The sequence below is a fragment of the Caretta caretta genome, chromosome 1 (genome assembly GCF_965140235.1).
Source record: "Caretta caretta isolate rCarCar2 chromosome 1, rCarCar1.hap1, whole genome shotgun sequence".
NCBI classification, from domain to species: Eukaryota; Metazoa; Chordata; order Testudines; family Cheloniidae; genus Caretta; species Caretta caretta.
This window is the reverse complement of record NC_134206.1, coordinates 239,794,018-239,811,015: the sequence shown is the minus strand read 5'-3', so window position 1 is coordinate 239,811,015 and position 16,998 is coordinate 239,794,018. Positions and strand designations below refer to the sequence as shown.

At 43.5% G+C, this 16,998-nt stretch overlaps 1 protein-coding gene across 7 annotated transcripts in view; it reads right to left on the bottom strand.

The window, feature by feature from the left end:
• Positions 1-12,757, bottom strand: part of EPS8 (EGFR pathway substrate 8, signaling adaptor) — a 213,651-nt gene extending 200,894 nt beyond the window's left edge. For 4 of the 7 annotated variants that reach the window (XM_048827861.2, XM_048827868.2, XM_048827844.2 and 1 more), the window contains exon 1: positions 12,451-12,757. The gene's annotated coding sequence lies outside the window, so the exon portion shown is untranslated. Of the gene's footprint in view, positions 1-11,877; positions 12,021-12,450 lie in introns of those variants that run through there. The other 3 variants (XM_075122157.1, XM_048827876.2, XM_048827883.2) reach the window with 2 other exon arrangements.
• Positions 12,758-16,998: the final 4,241 nt, after the last annotated feature.

The window sequence follows — 16,998 nt, the reverse complement described above, 5'->3', positions numbered from 1 at the left end:
ACATCAACACACTCCCAGTCCTGGATTTTCCCCCAAAAATGTGTATTCTGTATGGCATTATCCAGCTCTCAGCTAAAGGTCCATTGTCCCTGTAAGAGAACAATATACAAGAACTTGCCATCCTAAATATACTTACCCACACAGTTCATAACACTGGATTAATTTTGATTACAGAACAAAAAAAGATTTAGCTACAAAAATATAGATTTTAAATGAGTACAATAATACATTAAAGTCAGAAATGGTTACAAGAAAAATAAAGATAAAACACTTTCTAGTACTAAAACTTTACAAACTAGGCTTTGTCAAGGTAAAATTCTTACCACATGCTTCCAATAGCCATACTGACCAATCTTCAGATCACTCCCAAAAAGTCAAAGCTGGATTCTTTTGTCTTAGGTTCAAGAGAGATGGATAGGGAGATACAACTTCGGGTGTTTTTGCCACTCACTTTTATAGTTCAATCCCCCTTTGAAATGCATCTTCCAGAGGGTGGCCCCCTAGATAAAGTTCTTTACAGCTAAGAGCAAGGAGACATCATGTCTGGTGGGGGGTTGCTAAGTTGTTTGCTTAAGATGCAGATCTGTTGTTCCTGCCCCCTTTCCTTACCAAAGAATAGTCACTTAATAGGTGATGGCCCAGCTTTGATGATACCTGGCCAAGTGTCAGCTTGTCCTTTGTCTTTGAAAAACAAGTTTACCCATTCCCCAGACCTTTCTGGTACACACACTTCAGTCATGATTTCAGCTCATATTCAGAACTTCAATTACAATGTTGTTACATATATGTTATCATGATATTGTTGTCCAGTGAGTTATTAGTTTTCAAATGACACCTTCCAAGGCATATTCTGCACAAAGATTACTACTATCAAGTGTAGGGTGTGAATACAGGAGCGTATTCTGTCACAATGGCACAGACCACATCCAAGTTAATACTGTGCATTGCTGATACTGTACATGCTCCAAAAAAAGATTATATTCCAGTTGTGGAGTTCTAGTACTTTTGAAGCCATTTAGGTAATTCACAATGATTAGGTATCAGAGGACAGCTTTGCTCATCTCCCCTGTCCTCAGTATAGACTTGACCAGCACTTTTACCACCACCCTGAACACCTCCATTGTTTGCTTGTTTCTCTGCGATGGGGGCACTAGATTCCGTGTACTAGGATGATGTCAGAGCATGCAGAAAGAGTGCTACATTGCATGAAAAAGACACAAACTTGATTGAAAGAGGAAATATCTATCCCAAGTGCTACAACACCATTGTAGTGGGCTATCTATCTTGTTCAATATTCGTAAGGCTCATTTTCTGAATAAAGCAATGGCAAGGCAGAAGCTCTTAGGAACCTAATAACCAGGAAAGCCAGTCAACACAGAACAAGTATAATGCTGCCATTAGCATTGGAACTTTTATTGCTGCAATTAGGATGAACCAGCTGCTAATAAAAATAATACTACTTCACATTGATGTAGTGCTTTACATCTTCAGTCTGTACAAACATTTGCTTAAGTAATCACCACAAAACTGCTGAGATGGAGGTACTACCCATTTTACAAATGGGAAAACAGAGGCAGAAGTGAAACATGTATTACCAAGGCCAATTACTTCATTTAGACCATCAACTCTTTGGGCTAGGACCATCTTTGTGTTCTGTGTTTGTATAGCACCAGCACAATGGGTACCTGATCCATGACTGGAACTCCTAGGTGCTAACAACAACATGGATAATAAGAACATCCAGAGTTACATACACTAAGGGTTACAGAACCTCAAGAGTTTAATAGATGCATTTGCGCCTCCCTCTGACCAATAGGGATTAAACAGAAGATTTCCCATTGAGCAGGTTATGCCATAACTGTCTACTGCTCTGAAGATTCTGGCACTGTCAGATACAAGATACTGGACTAGAGGGACCAGCAAGTCAAGTCCAAGATACAGGAGAATTGAGCACCTCTGAAACTGTGGCTATAAAAGACTTGCACCAGACCACAAAGTGTGTCAGTTTCCTCCAGGATAAGATCTCAGGAGCAATTTGGTTCCCGTTTTTTGTTCACATAACACCACTCAGTACTGAAGGAGCAGATGAAGACATCCCTCCTAACTCCCAGACCATTCTTTATCCCTAGACACAGACAGAGGAAAAAAAAATAAAAAAAGAGATAAAAATTACACCAATGGTGTGAGAACACAGGAAGGATTGTGGATCTGTAAATAATGATAGAAGTAGAGGAGAGGAATTAGGAGCACAGATAAAATGGTCCATTGTGGCAAGATTAAGAGAGAGCTGATGATGGGACATCCAAGAGGAGAAAAAAAGTGTAAAATTACATAAGTAATCTAGTAGGCCCCAAATTCTGCCTTTGAATTAACCTATAAAACTGCAACTAAAGTCAACGGAATGCTCGCACAGGTTTCTTGGGATATAATTTGTGAAGCTGCAAATTATTTTAGAGGCACATAAATATATGACTGACTTTTCCATTTATTAAAAGGCCAGGAGATCATCAAGCTCTCTTTTAATAAAAAAAAACAAACCCAAAACCACGGTATGACTAGATTTCAGAGCAAGAACTCAATTTATCATCATTCATAATACTACAGAATTACACTGGGTAGCTGAAAAAACAAGATGAATATTCCACTGTAGTACAAAGGTTTCTAATACATAAACCATACATAATACAGTCATTAATCTGAATCCAAATCTTTCCCATATCAGATGTCACTTAGGGCACGCACCAGGCTCCACCATCCCTATCTAATCTGGGCCACTCTTTGCATGTCCTCTATGTTATGTTTCATAACTTTTCCCTCTCTGTAATGTTCAACAGAGGGATTCTTTTAGCTGGCTCCTTCTGGGTGTTCCTCCAGCTGTCCAATAGCACTCCTGCCATGGCAGATGTTCTGGCTTCATTCTTAACACATATCCCCAGTATTTCCATCTTCTTTTCTGGATAACTTTAGAGATTAGAGTTGCTAAACTCTCCAATGAATCTGAGCACTTGTAAATTCAGACCACTGAATGCCTACTTTTTTCTACATTTGCTCCAAAATATTCATGAGAAACTGTGATTTTCCAAGGGGCTTGAACGAGTGAGGCACCTAACTCCCTCGGGTGCCTTTGCCAGCCTATAAATTAGAGGCTAACGCAACAAAGCGCAACATACTCCCTCAAGAATAATTAGGCCAGATTCAATTTTAAGACAACTGCTCTGGAAAGTGTCCGAGATTTGGCTGGAAGGATGAAGGCATCCCAAGAGCACTGTCAAAAGCAAGCAGAACCAGTGCTTATTTTGTAATGAAAGGGGTGCCAGGGCTCAAGCAATTACATTCCGGGCCTCAAGCAACTTTTTTACATTCATAACTGATGCAGCAAGCCCAGACAGAGGTGCCTTCAGCCTTTGCACAAATCAAGCACTGAGTAGAACTCACTGTGACAGAGAGAGGAGGCAAAGCTCTAGAACAAGAAGATGTCAAGAGCCCGACTCCACTAGCAAAAAAAAAGTTTTGAACATTTGTGAGAAGAGCACTGCAGAAGGCTGGAATAATATTAGTTCTCTCTTCCACACAGGGAAGAAAGAACAAACCTCTTAACCAGAGTCATATATTTAAGGCAGAAGTCACCAGTGCACGAAGCAAATGAGTCACAGTAATGTTGAATTTCAACCACCCAACGTGAAAACATTGCTAAAACACTCTTTGCGATCTTGTTAAATCACACTATATAGTGTAAGTGTTAAGAGAATAAATATGCTTGTTCAGTCTCATGAGATTTTTCCTTTTTAAGCTCAGACTTTGTAAAACTGCAGCAGGTGTAAATTAAACACTTTACTTGCCCAGTGTTTTTGGACCTGTCAGTAACCAACAGATTAAAAGGTATTGCTAACGTGACTTTGATTTTCTCAACTGCTCGAGCCAGCATTTTAGTGTCTTAAGGAAATTAATAGCAGCAAGCTCAGTGCCTGTTTTTCTACATGGGTAAAGAGAGTTTTTACTCACAGAAGAACAAAATCAATAAGCAATACCACCCAACCCCATCCCCATAACACAACCCTTTATTCTCCTGCTAAAAATATCCTTGGGTGGCAAGCACTAAGGCAGTGATATTGCAGTGGGTTTAATCTGAAGTACCTGGGAGTCAAGATAAAGCAGCTTTATTCTACAGAGCTCTAAACAACCTTCTAATTAAAACAAAATTAATACACACCATCAGAGAACGTAGGTATTTCTGGGAACCACTGAGGAAGCAACATACATTCAGTAGGCATCAGCATGTTTTTACCTGTCTCTCCAATGTGCCTAACACATTCTTAGGCATTCAAATTTATAGATAAATCATCATCTCTAGACACTGTGAATGAGCCAAATAAGATCTCTAGCTACACTTAGAACACATTACATTAATTAGCTACTCCTCCAGTTGGGCTTGGGGAACAGAATATTAAGGAGCCTTTCCATATAAAAGCTTTTCATTGTGCCTGTTGCCACCTATTTGGCAATTCTATCAATACAAAAAAATTAAAACCACTGTTTTCACGTGTTTGATTTTAGTATTAATTTCAGTGTGGTTCCTATCAAAAGAGAAACCACAAAATGACATCAGAGGGTTCCTCATTCAATCTCTCTTGAAAGACTTTCCAATCAAGTTTGCTCAGTTTGCAAAGTGAAAGATATTTTTGCTAACTAACTGTCAGTTCTGCAAACTCCTCCCAGGTTCTCAGAAACCACCCCTGCTTTTGTGTCCCCTAGAGCTGCCAGAAGGTTCCGAAGTGGGCCAGGGAATCAGCATAAACTCCCTCTCACTTCCAGCAAAGAATGTCACCTGAAAAAACATCTTCCTTACACACCTGGAAGTGAGGCCAATACAGACGATGAAGCAAGGTCAAGGAACAATACCTTAGAAGGAAGCCCACCATCTTGCCTCTTCCCATTAGAGAGAATAGGGTCCAGATACTCTTAGAAAATTAGACACTCACTCCCATTGATTTCAATGAAAGTTAGGAGCCTCATTACCTTTCAGAGGATTTGAGCCTAGGTGTGTAAGGTTGCCTGTAGACTTCATTTATAGAATTTTCCCTCATCTTTCATATTAGCTTCTGTCTGGTAGGTTAACTAGTCAATGTGTGGTATTTTTTGAAGCCCTGGACTAATCAAAATCAAACTATAACAAGCAAACATGGAATTTAAAGATAAAACTTCTATTAAATGTTAACACGCACCCATTAATAATAGCCCTTAAAATAAGGATAGACCTGCACAATGCCTGGTTTAACACACTGGACTATTAGCATGATTTGGAAGCTGACTGATTTTCCAGTGTTGTGGCAAACATTTTACCATTCACAGCAAGTCCTATCATCGCTCTCCAGAGATATCAGTCTCAAAATGCTGGCGGGGAAGGGAACAGCTTTTCGATATTTCACTGAAATAAAACAAGCCAACATAGCTGAAGTGTCACAAGACACAAGATCATAGAATCATAGGACTGGAAGGGACCTCGAAAGGTCATCTAATCCAGCCCCCTGTACTCATGGCAGGACTAAGTATTATCTAGACCAGGGGTGGCCAACCTGAGCCTGAGAAGGAGCCAGAATTTACCAATGTACGTTGCCAAAGAGCCACAGTAATACGTCAGCAGCCCCCGCATCAGCTCCCCCCCGCCCACTCCCAGCACCTCCCACCCACTGGCAGCCCCACTGATCAGCACCTCTCCCTCCCTCCCCACACCTCCCGATCAGCTGTTTCGTGGCGTGCAAGAGGCTCGGAGGGGAGTGGAAGGAGTGAAGGCATAGCAGGCTCAGGAGAGGGGGCAGAGTGGGGGCAGGGCCTGTGGCAGAGCCGTGAGCACCCCCCGGCACACTGGAAACTAGGCGCCTGTAGCTCCAGCCCTGGACTTGGTACCTATAGAAGGAGCCGCATATTAAACTTCTGAAGAGCCGCATGTGGCTCCGGAGCCACAGGTTAGCCACCCCTGATCTAGACCATCCCTGACAGGTGTTTGTCTAACCTGCTCTTAAAAATCTCCAATGATGGAGATTCCACAACCTCCCTAGGCAATTTATTCCAGTGCTTAACCACCCTGACAGGAAGTTTTTCCTAATGTCCAACCTTAACCTCCCTTGCTGCAATTTAAGCCCATTGCTTCTTGTCCTATCCTGAGGTTAAGAAGAACAATTCTTCTCCCTCCTCCTTGTAACAACCTTTTATGTACTTGATGACTGTTACATCCCCTCTCAGTCTTCTCTTTTCCAGAGTAAACAAACCCGATTTTTTCAGTCTTCCCTCACAGGTCATGTTTTCTAGAACTTTAATGATTTTTGTTGCTCTTCTCTGGACTTTTTCAAATTTGGCCACATTTTTCCTGAAATGTGGCATCCAGAACTGGACTCAATACTCCAGTTGAAGCCTAATCAGCGCAGAGTAGATCAGAAGAATTACTTCTCGTGTCTTGCTTACAACATTCTTGCTAATACATCCAGGAATGACATTCGCTTTCCCCCCCCCCCCCCCCCCGTTGACTCTCATTTAGCTTGTGGTCCACAGTGACCCAGATCCCTTTCCACAGTACTCCTTCCTAGGCAGTCATTTCCCATTTTGTATGTGTGCAGCTGATTGTTTCTCCCTAAATGGAGTACTTTGCATTTGTCCTTATTGAATTTCATCCTATTTACTTCAGACCATTTTGAATTTTAATCCTTTCCTCCAAAGCGCTTGCAACCCCTCCCAGCTTGGTATCTTCTGCAAACTTTATAAGTGTACTATGCCATTATCAAAATCATTGAACAGAACCAGATCCAGAACTGATCCTTGAGGTACCCCACTCGTTGTTATGCCCTTCCAGCATGATTGTGAACCACTGATAACCACTTTCAGATAACAATTTTCCAATCAGTTCTGCACTCACCTTAAAGTAGCTCCATCTAGGTTGCATTTCCCTAGTTTGTTTATGAGAAGGTTATGTGAGACAGTATCAAAAGCTTTACTAAAGTCAAGATATACCACATCTACCGCTTCTCCCCTACCCACACGGCTTGTTACCCTGTCAAAGAAAGCTATCAGTTTGGTTTGATAGGATTTGTTCTTGACAAATCCATGCTGAGTGTTACTTATCACCTTATCGTCTAGATATTTGCAAATTGATTGCTTAATTATTTGCTCCCACAAAGATTCATGGCATATGTAATTTTGCTCATTTGTGTAGCCCAACTGAAAAATAGAAGTCTGAAATGTTTGACCTATTACAGTTACATAGAACACCCAAGGCCCTGATCTTGCGCACGGATATACATGTGCTTGTGTCGGTTCTCAGGGTACCCAGGACTCAGCATCACCTTGTTCCCTACCTGGCTCCACTGAGAAGTAGACATGCTTGTGCTTAACTGGGTGTCAGCTCCCTGATATCACCAGCCTGTTAGCCACCCAAGCACTCTCATCTGGGCAGTCCTAGCCCTTACCTTGCTTTGCAGGTGAGCAATAGGTGCACACTCTAGTCCGCAAACCCCTTTGAAGCGCTGCCCAGTAGCGTCCAGCTGAACTACTGAACACTCACAGAAATTCCAGGTCTGCTGTCCCCAGAGGGACAGCATGCACACCAGCTCATATGATTCAGCTCAAGATCAGCACCTCGCTTAATACCACAGCACGACCGCATATTTATAGTGAGAACAACAATAAGCGTGTTATCAAAAACGCAAGATTCGAGGGATAGCGAGTAAGCAAAAGGGAAACAAAGTTACATATAAAATAAAATCATAACACACTTTCTAGAGACCACATTTAGCTTTACCTCACCCCAAGGGTCCTCTGCAACATTTCAACCAAGGTTGGTTGAGATCCCATTTTAACGAATGTAAACACACCGGCCGTTTATTTCCCAGTTGCAAGATGATGGGGTATCTTTGTTCACTGAATACAGTTCAGTAAAACTCTGAAGTGTATCACAAGAGAAGATTCTCTTCCATTGCTGTGTTTCTCTAGCTCTTAGTTCCCATTTGGAATTTTTACATTCAGCTTAGATCAGTGATGGGAGACTCATTGTGAAGGAGACAATACTTAATTTACATCTCAACAGGGAGACAGGTGAATAAACATCCCTCAGCTGATAGAAAACCTGTTTGTCAAGCTTGCTTTGATACAGACTTTAAAACAAAAAGAAAAGGAGTGCTCGTGGCACCTTAGAGACTAAAATTTATTTGAGCATAAGCTTTCGTGAGCTACAGCTCACTTCATCAGATGCATTCAGTGGATGCATTCTCCACTGAATGCGTCCGATGAAGTGAGCTGTAGCTCAAGAAAGCTTATGCTCAAATAAATTTATTAGTCTCTAAGGTGCCACAAGTACTCCTTTTCTTTTTGCGAATACAGACTAACACGGCTGCTACTCTGAAACCAGACTTTAAAACATATTTTCAGGATAAACACATTACTCCCTACAGTATTGTCTGTACACACATTTCACAAGGATACTAATGATGAATGTGACCCCGCTTTCATTTAAGACCTTACATGACCTCTTTGGTGAACCAAAACATACATACCGGAATCAGGACATTCTGTAACCCCCTTGCCAGTTGGCACTAAAGGGTTCTTGGGTCACAGTGCTTAACTTTAAGCATGTGAGCAGTTTCGTCGCAATGAGACTATTTAGGACATCTTGTACATGCATTAGACTTTGTGGGAATTCGGGTCTCAGATCAAAATGGAGATAAGCTCCAAGTTCAACCTGACAAGGTCTATTTTTTTTAAAACTGACTAGTTTCTGACACAGCACTTTTTGGATTGTATATCCTGGATTTTTTTTTAAAAAAAAAAACATGGTGGGGGGTGGGGGACAGAAGAGAAGGGTTTTTCTGCTCCCACATGAATGTTAATTGAGATATTTTCAACCAGGAAGAAAATTACTAATTTTACAGGGGAACAGCAAAACTGACTCTGCACAAAAAGTTATCAAATGTACAAACATATTAAAACATATTTTCTCTAATCTTTCAGTTAGAGCAACCAAAGGTCTCAGTATCGCAAACACTTGCACAAATGCTTAATTTTATGCACACCAGCAGTCCTACTGTTTTAAGCAAAACCACTCACTTGCTTAAAGTTTAATAAGTGTATATGTTTGCAGGATCAGAAACATAGCTATTCCTCATAACTATAGTAAGTACAAGATTTTCAGGCAAAAAGGTGATTTTCAAGTGACAGAGACCATTTAATCAGAGACTGCAATAGGGAAAACAATGAAAAGGTAAAAGCTCCAAGAAGGTTAAAGCCATTGATAACTGCAACACACATTAATAAAGACACATCAAAAAGATGGCTAAAAGCAGTGTAGTTGCAAACCATTGCATAGAATACTTGGAAAACCAATTCAGAACCAGGATGTTTGAAAACTTTGGATCTCAGAACCAGGATGTTTGAAAACTTTGGATCTCTTCTCTTTAACCTGAGTGGCTGGTAGCCAGCAAGAAAATTTTGTACCAAAGAAAATATAAAAAAACAAGCCTCACCACATGAAGGTGGTCTACGCCAGCCGTTTCAGGAAAATCAATACACACAGCAGTGTAAAGCACCACTGGAACTTTTTCTAATTGGAGGATTGAGACAGCATTGTTCAAAGGCGTTAAATCACTTTTCTTGCTGGCTACCAGCCACTCAGGTTAAAGAGAAGAGATTCTGTAATACTCAAAGAAAAACGTTGGAGGACCAAGGACACAAGGCCTCCCAGTTTACTGGATGACACAGGACTTGAGAGAAGGATGATAGAGAAGCAAATACTAGTCACTGAAAAGAAAGCAAGCATTCTGTAACTGCAGTCCTTACTATGTGTGCCTTCGAGTTTTCTATTATTCCACTGCAGTTGCAAAGGGAGAAGTTTTCATATATTTAGGCTCTGGAGGCCCCAATTATTTAACTTTATGTGTTTAACTTTCACCCACAGGGAAAAAAAATGCTGCAATTAACAGAAGAGATTTTACATGGCTGGGATGATTTAGTTGGGGATTGGTCCTGCTTTGAGCAGAGAGTTGGACTAGATGACCTCCTGAGGTCCCTTCCAACCCGGATATTCTACGATACATTTCCAGCTGGACTGCAAATCATATTTCATGTGTGAAGTTAACATCTGACTGAAAGAAATTACTGCAAAATGCAGAGATTAAAACTGAGAGTATCATTAGAATAACTGTTCATTCTATATAATAATTTATGTATGTCCTGGTAACTCTCAATCACAGTGTATTCCTTCTAATTGGATATTTATTTGTATCTACTTCTTCCCAATTGCATCTGTCAGATACAACTATTCCAAAAATTTTAGATCAAAGACCATGAAGAGTCAGATACAAAAACTTCATAGTATATACATATATATACACACACACACCCCTATAGTGTAATCCTAGAGGGTTTCATAACTTGTTGTACAATAAAAATAATGTTCAAAGACAATTGTGTTAATACAGTCCACACCAATAAAATAAAAATATACGAAAAAGAAAAGCCAGAAGTGCGTTTGCCCAAGTGGAGATCTGAATTAAGTATCATGTTACCCTGACTAAAGATACAAATCTGCCAACAACACTTATTCACTAGCCGTGTACAAGACAGTCCTTGTACAAAGAATATACCTGGCAATTAGCTCCATGATGTCCTTAGACCAAACCTGCTCATTGTCGATACAAAAGTTTTATTAACAGCATGGACACCAAGACAGAATGCAGAGCACCTTTCTTATGTCACATGAACCTTTAAAAATATCTCAGGTCCCCTACTGGTAATTAAAAACTAAGCTGAGAATGCCACACTCATCTCACATACAGCCTAATGCAGCAGTAGTCAAACAATGGTCTGTGAAGCACTTGCCCCGGTGCTCCATGGAGAGGTGCTTGGGCATATGGCGCTTACTCTCCTCATTTCCAGCTGCTAAGTACACAAATGTTTGGCTAACATTACCTTCCCACATACGCAGTTTTGGTAGCTGACATCGGATGTTGTGCAAGGGCAAATGGAAAGGGAAGGGCAGCATGATCAGAAATGGGAGGGAAGATGTACAAGACACACCCTGTTAAGATGTTGCCCACGCTATGGAAAAGTCAGAAAACCCCCTACTGAGTGTACATCTGAACACAAGTTTCATCATATAGAAAACAAAGAGCATTAGTTCCTCCTCTGTACTTCATTTTAAATGAAAATTCCACTATTACTTATATATATGCAATCCCATTGAGGTCAATGGGGTTTTATGGCTGCAGTTTATAGCAAAAGGTATTCATCTTTATTCATATTTCATCTGCTCTACCATGATACTAAAATTAAGGAAAGGGAGGAGAACAACGAAGTAGTAGTAGTAACATCTGTCCTTCTAGCTATTTTTATGGTTGCTATTAACCATTTTTAAGCCAGGTTTTATTCCCAGCTGCTTTTTGGGTGCTCACTCACAATCCAAAAATATTCATCCCCCTCGGAAATCATGGTGTACGTAGTCCTGCTGGGGATCACTTAAGTAAGACCACCACAGGTGTTAGAGCCTAGACCAAGCAGGGAGGGAGGGAATGCCAAGAGAATTTAGCAAAGAGTGGGGGAAAGGGTTGAAAAGAGAAGATCAGAGACAAAAAAGGAGTAAAACGGAGTGGGACAGACACAGGTATCCTACCAAAAAAAGAGTGAATGTTGCCAGTCACAGACAAGAAGAGCTGCCTTCAGAAAAGCCAGAAAGTGGCACTATAATGAAGAAGAGCCAAATCACCTGCTAAAAGGGGGGACGGGCACAGAGAAAACAGATACACTAGTCTTACACTGTTAACCCCTCTTGCCCAAATCCCCCTAGTTAGGACATTGTCTGATATTGACAAATTGAGAACATGAGTCGGGTCACCTTACCTAAAGGGGCGGGAAGTCGTTAACACACAGGTACCAGTACTTCAAACAGCATCTCTACCCCAGGGAGACAATAAAATCCCGTGGTGGAAGCCCAGCTGACAAGATCAGAGAGCAGGTGTGGCAGCTGCAGCTCAAGTTACCAGGAAAAATTAGAGACACATCAGCGTTTGTCTCCCCAACACCCTGACGGGGAAGGGGGGGGGGGGACAGAAAAAAAAAACAAAACCCTCTCCCTCTGCTTGGATAGCATAGGTCTGAACTACGCTGGGGAAGGAGTCCCCTGGCAGATCCTGAAGGACTAACGCACTCAAAGCTCCCAGCCTGAGGGCTTCCAGTCTGTACCCCGCCCCCCCACACACACACACACACCAGTTGAAACGGGGGAAGGGAGGGGGACAGTGGACATTGCAATTCGCCATATTAAAAAACAGGCACACCTGCAAAAACAAAACCCCACCCCCGTGTGTGTGTGTGTGTGTGGCGGGGTTAAAGGAGCACGGGAAGGGGACCCGATGAGCCGGGAACATTCCAGCCCGCCACAAGTCCCTGCTGCTGCCTTTGGGAGCCTCTTACCTTTGGAGGGGTTGTTTTCCTTCCCTTGCAGGCAGCAGCTGATGTGCCGCCGCCGGGCTCCCCTTGCGCGGGTTGGGGAGAGGGGGCGAGCTGGAGGGGAGGGCGGCAGGGAAATCCCCCCAGCCCTAGGCGCGAGGTGGCCAAGGCGTGACCCCCCGCCAGGAGGGCTCTCTCCGGCGCATAGAGAAGCAGCCTCGGGGAAGGAGGCACCCAGGTTACGCTGCTCCCCCACCAGTTCTGGCTTTCTCCAGCCCGGGGCGGCGGCGGCGGCGGCGGCGGCGGCTGCTCGTGGAACAAAGTGCAGCCGCGAGGGGAGGACGCAGCGGGCAGCTCAGGCTTCCGAAGCGCCCGCCGCTGCGCTCAGGCTTTCCGCAGACCCGAGCGCCACCTACTGGCCGTATCCTTCCCCGCATCGGGGGAGCGGAGCCGCGTTCGCGCTAACCTGGTGTTCAGACCCGCTCGATCCCGGTCGCTTTTACCCCCGTGGTGTGTGTGTCGCAGGGGAGGTGAAATCACCGCCCTGACCTGTTCCCGTTAAAGCAGCTGCGTAACAGTACACGACTGGGAGTTTTGCTGAAGCTTAATGAGACGCGCTGTACTTTTTATGAAAAATCGATACAGAAATAATCGGGGGGAAGGTTCAACCCGACATTCAAACCTAAATCCATACATTTGGAGTAGCTGGGAGGAGACTGGAATCCAGCCCCTGATCTAAGTTCTGAAGTTTTGCCTTTTTTTTTACCCCGTCCCGGTAACATGCGAACCCAAGACCTTTATCCTGGAAACACTTGTGCACTTAAGCACAGAAGCCATCCCACTGAACTCAGTGAGAATCACGCACGTGTGATATTACATGCAGGGTTGGTCAGAAGAGCCTCAAAAATCGTGGGGTTCAAAATGCTGACGCCGATCTGAAGCTGGGCTTTGTGTTTCCGGCCCATCTCTGAGCTCCACAACGCTCAGCTCAAAAAAATAATATTCTCCTCGCCCTCTTTTCCTCTGTGTTATTTGCATGATTGTTTGCTAACTACAGAGCTGTCTCCCAGGCTATGACAACATGAATAAGAGCAATTGCAAACAAAAACAAACAAATGAAACCCATCATCATAAAAGCGGATATTGTAAAACCTGCCTTCAAATTAATCTAGTATGAGGATGGAGTCTGTCACCCCAAGTGGAAAATTCGAATGACGTTTTTCAGCTGGTTTATTTTAGAGTGGTTCCATCTGGAACTACATAGCCCCTGATTGTGCAAACACTGATGCATATGATTCACTCTCCACACGTGGGCACTAGTGCTCACATGTAAGCCCCCAGCGAAGAGTCTCCTTTTGCCAAATCTCATTATTTTACTACAAGTCACATGATTGGGGGGGGGTCATTTTAGCTCGCAAGGCATGGAGTCATGTTATACCTGAGAATCTGAGTTTTTCTTTTTTAGCCCTTGTGGCTAGCATATGGAAAACAGTAGCCCTTATGGCTGCACAGAAAAGGTTGTAAACATAAATCCATTCATGAAAGTTTCCTGCACAAAAGATACATTCAAAGAACTCAACGTATTATTTTTAACTGTTAACGTCTTGTAAGCCAATCTCATGATTTTTGAGGGCTGATTCCTGATTTTGGAATATTTGGGTTTGGCAATACTGAAAGATTTAGGGTTTGTCAACGCATGACCATTAAGGTAGGATGCGAATTTTAAATGCATTAACCATTCCGAATTAACTCTGTGGTTGGGTGCTCTGATTCCGGAATAAGAGCATCCATACATGAAGTTAATTGGGAAATTCTGGAATAACCCCCTATGTAGACAAATCCTCCTACACATGCTGAATCATACACTGTGAGTGGTCTCTTTGGCTTCAGTAGCACTGCTCACCAAGGGAAAAGCTAAGAACATCATTAATCTTTTCAGGATTGGGCCTTAGTTTTTAAAACCAGGCAACAGATTTTTTGCTCTACAGTAAAAACCAAAAGAGATCAGTAGAAACCAATAGGACAGCAGGTGGATTCTACTGGAATTTCCACTAGGCATATCCTGCCTCACATCTGTCACTTGCTTTTCATGCAAATCAAGGATTTATCTGCAGGGCGAGGGGAAGTCAGGGACACCAGCCGTCCCCTTTACTGCGTCTTCATGATACATAAGGGTGGTCTCAAAGATTTTACGAAGAGTTAAGAAAAAGGATCGACCTTTGTTTGTTTTTTAACAATATAAGGAATATCAAACTGTGCCTTGGGCGGCTGTTGTTTTCTGGAGAACTAGGCCTCCACCCTGCAAGCGGCTTTGTGGAGCTAGATGACTCAGCTTGTTCAGAGTTCCCTGGAAGTCAATAGGATTCCATAGGAGCATGGAGTTTATTACAGAATCAGAGTGAGAGAGATGGGGACAGCATAATGAGATGAAATAAGAGCTGCCACTTTCCCAGCTCTAACTTGAAGAGTGGAGATGTAGAACTTCTGTCAACTGTTCAGCAGGAGTTTTGAGTTAAACAGGTTTTAACAAAAACAAGCAAAAAGAAAAAGAGTCTGACAAACATTCCCTCCTCCCCAGCTCTGGACCAGGAACACCAGAGCTCAGATTGCAGCTGATAGTAACTCTGCAGTCCCAGCAATCCTCTGCTCTGCCACAGGGTCTTCTAGCAAAAACCAGAAATTTCTCGTGGAGCAACAAGCACTGGGGAAAATAACACTGGAAGCTATATTTATGTATCACAGAGAAAACCTTCAACAAATCTAAAAAATTTGATTAATTAGTTGCTCTGAAACAGTTGAAGACATGTCTTGCAAGGGGTGGTTGGGTGGCCCTTGGTCTCATGGCAGGGCTGAGGACAAATGCTGCTGCCGGTCATGGTAGCTTGATGGGAAGGAGCTGCTGTCTGATCTCTCATCTCCTAGAAGAAAGAATTTCTGATTCCCCTAGAGGGCTTAGTGTTCCTTCTAAGGCTCCCAGGAGCACTTTCCTGGGTGTGTTAGGCATCAGGCATTGATGAATCCATATGTGCCTTTCCTGGAGCTGTGTGTTGAGGCACAGAAGACAAGTAAGAGTGAGTGTAGGGGAAGCTAGAGAAGGACAGAGAGAGATCAGGTGACCCAAAAGATAGAAAGTGAGCCCTGGTCTACACTAGGACTTTAGGTCGAATTTAGCAGCGTTAAATTGATGTAAACCTGTACCCGTCCGCACGATGAAGCCCTTTTTTTCGACTTAAAGGGCTCTTAAAATCGATTTCCTTACTCCACCCCTGACAAGTGGATTAGTGCTTAAATCGGCCTTGCCGGGTCGAATTTGGGGTACTGTGGACACAATTCGAGGGTATTGGCCTCCGGGAGCTATCCCAGAGTGCTCCATTGTGACCGCTCTGGACAGCACTCTCAGCTCAGATGCACTGGCAAGGTAGACAGGAAAAGAACCACGAACTTTTGAATCTCATTTCCTGTTTGGCCAGCGTGGCAAGCTGCAGGTGACCATGCAAAGCTCATCAGCAGAGGTGACCATGATGGAGTCCCAGAATCGCAAAAGAGCTCCAGCATGGACTGAACGGGAGGTACGGGATCTGATCGCTGTATGGGGAGAGGAATCCTTGCTATCAGAACTCCGTTCCAGTTTTCGAAATGCCAAAACCTTTGTCAAAATCTCCCAGGGCATGAAGGACAGAGGCCATAACAGGGACCCAAATCAGTGCCGCGTGAAACTTAAGGAGCTGAGGCAAGCCTACCAGAAAACCAGAGAGGCGAACGGCTGCTCCGGGTCAGAGCCCCAAACATGCCGCTTCTATGATGAGCTGCATGCCATTTTAGGGGGTTCAGCCACCACTACCCCAGCTGTGTTGTTTGACTCCTTCAATGGAGATGGAGGCAACACGGAAGCAGGTTTTGGGGACGAAGAAGATGACGATGATGATGATGAGGTTGTAGATAGCTCACAGCAAGCAAGCGGAGAAACCGGTTTTCCTGACAGCCAGGAACTGTTTCTCACCCTGGACCTGGAGCCAGTACCCCCCGAACCCACCCAAGGCTGCCTCCTGGACCCGGCAGGTGGAGAAGGGACCTCGAGTGAGTGTACCTTTTAAAATACTATACGTGGTTTAAAAGCAAGCACGTGAAAGGATTAATTTGCCCTGGCATTCGCGGCTCTCCTGGATGCACTCCCAAAGTCTTTGCAAAAGGTTTCTGGGGAGGGCAGCCTTATTGCGTCCTCCATGGTAGGACACTTTAGCACTCCAGGCCAGTAACACGTACTTGGGAATCATTGTACAACAAAGCACGGCAGTGTATGTTTGCTGGCGTTCAAACAACATCCGTTCTTTATCTCTCTGTGTTATCCTCAGGAGAGTGAGATATCATTCATGGTCACCTGGTTGAAATAGGGTGCTTTTCTTCAGGGGACACTCAGAGGTGCCCGTTCCTGCTGGGCTGTTTGCCTGTGGCTGAACAGAAATGTTCCCCGCTGTTAGCCACAGGGAGGGGGGAGGGTTGAGGGGGTAGCCACGCGGTGGGGGGAGGCAAAATGCGACCTTATAACGAAAGCACATGTGCTATGTATGTAAT